Raw genomic sequence first — 6,000 nt, 5'->3', positions numbered from 1 at the left:
TCAAGCCTATCCGACAGAAGAGACGCAAGCTCGGCTCTGATAGGTCTAAGGCCGTAAACGAAGAAGTTGACAGGCTACTCGGTGCAGGTTCGATTGCTGAGGTCCGCTACGCTGAGTGGTTGGCAAACCCGGTAGTCGTCAAAAAGAAAAATGGCAAGTAGCGCGTCTGCGTTGACTTCACCGACCTGAATAAAGCCTGCCCAAAGGATAGCTACCCTCTTCCCAACATCGACCGTTTAGTCGAGTCCACAGCTGGAAACGAGATGCTAACCTTCATGGACGCCTTTTCCGGATACAACCAGATAATGATGCACCCGGATGATCGTGAGAAGACGGCCTTCGTCACAGATAGAGGGACCTATTGCTACAAGGTCATGCCATTCGGTCTGAAGAACGCCGGAGCAACCTACCAAAGGCTTGTGAACAAAATGTTCGCAGATAAGCTGGGTATCACCATGGAAGTGTACATCGACGACATGCTGGTTAAGTCGCTCCATGCCACCGATCACCTCCGCCATCTACAAGAATGCTTCGAAACTCTCAACAAGTACGGCATGAGGCTAAACCCAGCAAAGTGCACATTCGGGGTTTCTTCTAGCGAGTTCCTCGGTTACATTGTCACACAGCGAGGAATCGAGGCGAACCCAAAGCAAATCTCTGCGGTTCTAAACCTCCCGAGTCCGAAGAACAGCAGAGAAGTGCAGCGGCTCACTGGCAGGATAGCCGCTCTATATCGATTCATCTCCAGATCCACCGACAAGTGCCTGCCATTCTACGATCTCCTGCCAGAAAACAAAAAGTTCATTTGGGATGAAAAGTGCGAGGAAGCATTCACTCAACTCAAACAGTACCTGACTACACCTCCACAACTCGATAAGCCAGACGTCGGTAATGTTCTATCTCTCTATGTCGCAGTATCACAGGCTGCAGTCAGCAGCGTTCTGATAAAAGAAGACCGCGGCGAGCAAAAGCCCATCTTCTATACGAGCCGACGCATGACAGGACCAGAGACGCGGTACCCAACTCTAGAAAAGATGGCTTTAGCAGTCGTTGAAGCAGCGAGAAAACTACGACCGTATTTCCAGTCGCATTCCGTGGAAGTACTGACTGATCAGCCTCTCCGAACGATACTCCAGAACACTAACAGATCCGGCAGACTCACAAAGTGGGCCATCGAACTCGGCGAGCTCGATATCATCTACAAGAACCGCACGGCAGCGAAATCCCAGGTTCTTGCCGACTTCTTGGTCGAACTGGCCCCAGAATTGGAGCAAGATCTCACATTCCCAAGCTCAAACTGGACGCTGCACGTCGACGGATCGTCGACCAACAAGGGAGCAGGTGCCGGAGTCCAATTACAGTCCCCGACCGGTGAGCTAATCAGACAGTCTTTCAGCTTTGGCTTTCCCGCGTCAAACAACGAGGCAGAATACGAATCTCTGATCGCAGGACTCCGCTTAGCAAAAGCCGTCAAAGCTAAACGACTAAGCGCTTATTGCGACTCCCAGTTAGTCGCCAGTCAGTTCAGTGGTGACTACGACGCCCGCAACGATCGAATGGACGCCTATCTCAAAATAGTGCAAAGCCTGGCAGCAGAGTTCGAATTCTTCGAACTCATCAAAGTTCCAAGAGGCGAGAACGTCTGCGCCGACGCCGACGCCCTCGCCGCCCTTGGCAGCAAGCTTCGTGATCAAGTGAAAAGAACCATCCCGATACATCGTATCGAGAAACCAAGCATCGACGTCCTAACCGATCAAACCCTCGTTGCCCAAGTCGTTGAACCCGCTACTCCAGACGATGATGGGTTTGGCCCAGACTGGAGAACTGAATTCATCGATTACCTCTCGAAAGGGGAACTCCCAGCAGAAAAATGGGCAGCTCGCCGGCTAAAAACCCGTAGCGCCCATTACGTCGTTCTCGACAATGAACTGCATAGATGGACTGCGAGTAAGGTGCTCTTAAAATGCATCCATGGCGACGAGACAGCAAGAATTATGGCAGAAACGCACGAAGGCGCTGGTGGAAATCATTCGGGCGGACGTGCGTTAGCAATAAAAGTAAGGAGCTTGGGTTTCTTCTGGCCAACAATGAACGCGGACTGCGAGTCTTACGCGAGAAGCTGCGACAAGTGCCAACGGCACGCACCCAGCATCCATTGTCCAACCGAAATGTTGCGAACAACCACCGCTCCCTACCCGTTCATGCGATGGGCGATGGACATCATAGGACCACTTCCCTGTTCCCGCCAAAGACGCTTCATCCTCGTCCTCACCGACTACTTCACCAAATGGATCGAAGCCGAAGCATACGCTCAAGTCACAGACAAAGAAGTCCGCGGTTTCGTCTGGAAAAACATTATTTGCCGCCATGGTCTGCCCTATGAGATCGTCACCGACAACGGGTCGCAGTTCATGTCAGGCAACTTTAAGGAGTTCTGTGGCAAGTGGAACATTCGACTAAGCCCATCCACTCCTCGTTACCCGCAAGGTAATGGCCAAGCCGAGTCCTCCAACAAACTTATCATCGATGGTATTAAAAAGCGTCTGGACCTGAAAAAGGGTCACTGGGCTGATGAACTCGATGGAGTCCTATGGAGCCACCGCACGACTCCACGAGGATCGACTAAATCGACACCTTTCTCTCTCGCCTACGGCGTCGAAGCCGTGGCTCCCGCTGAAGTTAACGTGTCAAGCCTCCGACGTTCCAAAATGCCTCAATACGTCGAGCTGATTAAGGAAATGCTACTTGATGCCCTCGATGAGATAGAAGAACGAAGAGATCAAGCCCTGCTGCGCATCCAGAATTACCAACATCAGATAGAGAGTTATTATAACAAAAAGGTCCGTGCACGACCTCTGGAACTCGGCGACCTTGTCATGCGCAAAGTGTTTGAGAACACCAAGGAACTCAACGCCGGTAAACTCGGCGCAAGATGGGAAGGACCTTACAAAATCATCAAAGTCATCAAGCCCGGCGTATACCGACTCCAAACGTCGCGCGGCGAAGAGGTCCCACGATCATGGAACTCGATGCACTTACGACGCTTCTACCTGTAGGGGCACCTTTTGAAAAAAAAAAACCCGAGTAGATGCACCCCCGATGTCACTTCTACTCAACCGAGTAAATGCGCTAACAACAGCCACTTTTACTCGGGAAAACACGAACTACGAATGCCTTGATCCTCAACCGAGGTATGTAGGCAGCCTTAACGGGTCCAGCTATACAAAAACCAAAGTTAAAACCTTGTTTAGACCTCAGTCGAGTAAACAATGATTTTCCATACCTAACGGTACCCAATCCTCCAGCAGAGGACATGCGGACACTCACGTTCTTTTCCTATAGCCATGTCCTGATCAGACACTTAGCTTAAGGACCAAACGGTCGCGAATCACCTATGCCAAAGAGCATTGACCGGCCAAACAGAGTGAATCTTTTCCTTTTCCCGACTAACGCGTAACGGATTAGCTACCCGGCTACTCGATGGTCACTAGGAAAACAGACCAAAGAACCTTTCACTCTTGGAATCAGTCCCTTGTTTTCGAGATTTGAACACTCGCTTGATCGAGACCTCAAATTGAAACTACAAGGAGACCTGAACGAACCTTCCTAGCGTTTTTCTTTGTTTCTTTATCTACTTGCAAAAGCTAAGGTTCAGGAATCTAAAGTTTCTAGCCGAGTATATCGCGAAACTATAAAGATAGCTGAAACATCACTTAGAAAAAACTGCAAGTACAGATAGAAAACATAAAGGGCATGCTTAGCACAGCAACTCGCCGACTAAAATAAAATAAAGACACATGTCTAAAGGTACAACAAAAGGGTCTATCAAGACCACAAACACAGAAATATATAAATTGCAAGTTCTAAAGAAATCAGATCGTTGATCTTCATCATTCCCGTTGAGTGGTTGAGCAACAGAAGTTTCAACCGGGTTCTCAGCAATGGGAGTCGCACTCTCCTCCGGTCGAGTCGAGGCAAGAGGCTCCACACCAGGCGGAGAGCTCGCAGCGTCTCCCTCGATGACATCGTCGGTCTTCTCTTCCTCACTTGGGCATGGTTGCGATATCTCTCCAGCATCACCATCACCCTCCTCGCCTTGATCCCCCGACGAAGAATCCGAGACAACAACAGGGTCTTCAACACCCGTTTTCTCAATCCCTTCGTCGGTGGTTGGAGAACTTTTCTCGGGAATCTCCTCTAGGTCCTCCTTCTCGGGTGATTCCTTATGGGCGCTCTCCTCGGGAACCACGGCCTGTTCTGTCGGGGTCGATGTGACGTCACCCAATGGTTCCTCAGGCGGTTCCTCGGTCACTTCGCGCGAAGTGATCAGTTGGGAGGCTGTCTCCGGCCTGATCAGGTCCACGTTCGATCCGTAGGGGTCGAACGTCCTCCTAAACCTCTCTTCCACAAAACGAGAGGGGAGAACAAGCGGGGAAAGGGAGAAGTCTCTATCAGCCAGCGGACTTACTCGCAGCTTGGTGACTTCGGCTTCATCAAGCTTTTCTTGCTCTGCGAACATGTCGATCATGTCTTGCGGGATTTCCACTCCGCTCTCCTTTATCATCTCAAGACATTTCTTTGTCCCAGAAGCTTGCCCGTACAGGTTTTTCGCCTTCCCGAGGGCGTCTAAACAAGCAAAGTGATCTCGCACGCGAGTAAAAGAGCGACCCGCCTTCTCGATCATAGCAGTTTCAACCCTCTCTCTTTCTCGGGTGACTTCTAGAGCCCGTGAGTCCTTCAGACGTTGCCTCTCCCTGACTAACTTGTCGACTGCGGCGTCTCTCTCAGCGAGTAGTTCGGCCTTCTCCTTTTCAAGGCCCGCAGCGACTCCTTCCAGGTGAACCTTCTCGCGTACCAATTCCTTCTTTGCCGCTCTGTCAGCCTTCAGTTTGTTCTCAAGCTCTTCGAACTTAACCCGAAGAACTTCTTTCTCCTTCGCTGCCTTCTCATTACTCTGCTTGAGTTCAGCTCTCACCTTCTCGATGACCTTCAGCCTAGTCGCAGCCAGCTTGTCTGCAGCTCCTAATTGGGCCATCGTCTGCTTCAAGGTAGTATCATACCTTTCGACAAGGAAGTTCATACTTCCATCACTCTGCAAAGCAGCAAGAAGTTAATCAGTCAAAACGGCTAAGCTCAACAGTTTCACAAGGAAATACAGAACACACTGCAAAGGAGGAGCAAGGTTACCCGAGCTCTCAAGGCGGCGGCGTCGATCTACTCATTCCTAAAGAAGAGATCCCTCAACTGCGGTAACTCTCTCGTCCCACCGTGAATTTGACGCGTCAGCTCCGCACATCGCAACGGGTTAAGGATCAGGGGGGTCTTCTCATCGTAGAGAAACTCCACACGGTCGGGATATTCGACCCTCCCCTTTTTTGGGAGAGAGCCTTCTAAACGAGGACCCCTACTCGTAGAAGAGCCGGGGACAGATTTCTCGCCACCGGCAGGCTCAGACCCAGAACCACTCCTTTGCGTCAAGGCATTCCTCTTATTCTCTAAAGGCACGTCAGGAGTCGTCTCATCCTCCCTAACGGCATCAGTTTGGGTTGGCACGACGACCGAAGAACCAGGCTCAGTTCCAGCGGCCTTTTTCTTCGTCTTCTTTTTAGGACGCTCTGCGAGTATCACGTCACCCTCAGTGGCCTCCTCGTCTCGGGAAGTCGCCTCGTCGCGGGTTCTCTTTTTCTTCTTCTTTATCCTTTGACCCTCAGATGACGTGGCGAGAGAAGCAGACAAAAGCGGAGAGATCTCATCCGACGGCTTCTCTGTCGTCTTCTTATCCTTTTTCTTCTTCTTTGGAATCGGAGCTGGAGCCTCGATACTAACGCCCTCTTCGCGCGAGTTGGAAGCTCCCTCTTTTGAACCTCCACGATCTCCAGAAGTTTCGGCATCTCTAGAGCCAGTCGCCCCAGAAGGGTTAACCGGAGCCGATTTCTTCGACAGTAATTGTAGTCTTCCCTTCAACAGGGCACTCAGATCCGGGACTCCTTCCATCTCCCT

This window comes from Brassica rapa, chromosome A02 (assembly GCF_000309985.2).
Source record: "Brassica rapa cultivar Chiifu-401-42 chromosome A02, CAAS_Brap_v3.01, whole genome shotgun sequence".
Taxonomy (NCBI): domain Eukaryota; kingdom Viridiplantae; phylum Streptophyta; class Magnoliopsida; order Brassicales; family Brassicaceae; genus Brassica; species Brassica rapa.
Note: the sequence above shows the minus strand (reverse complement) of the source record.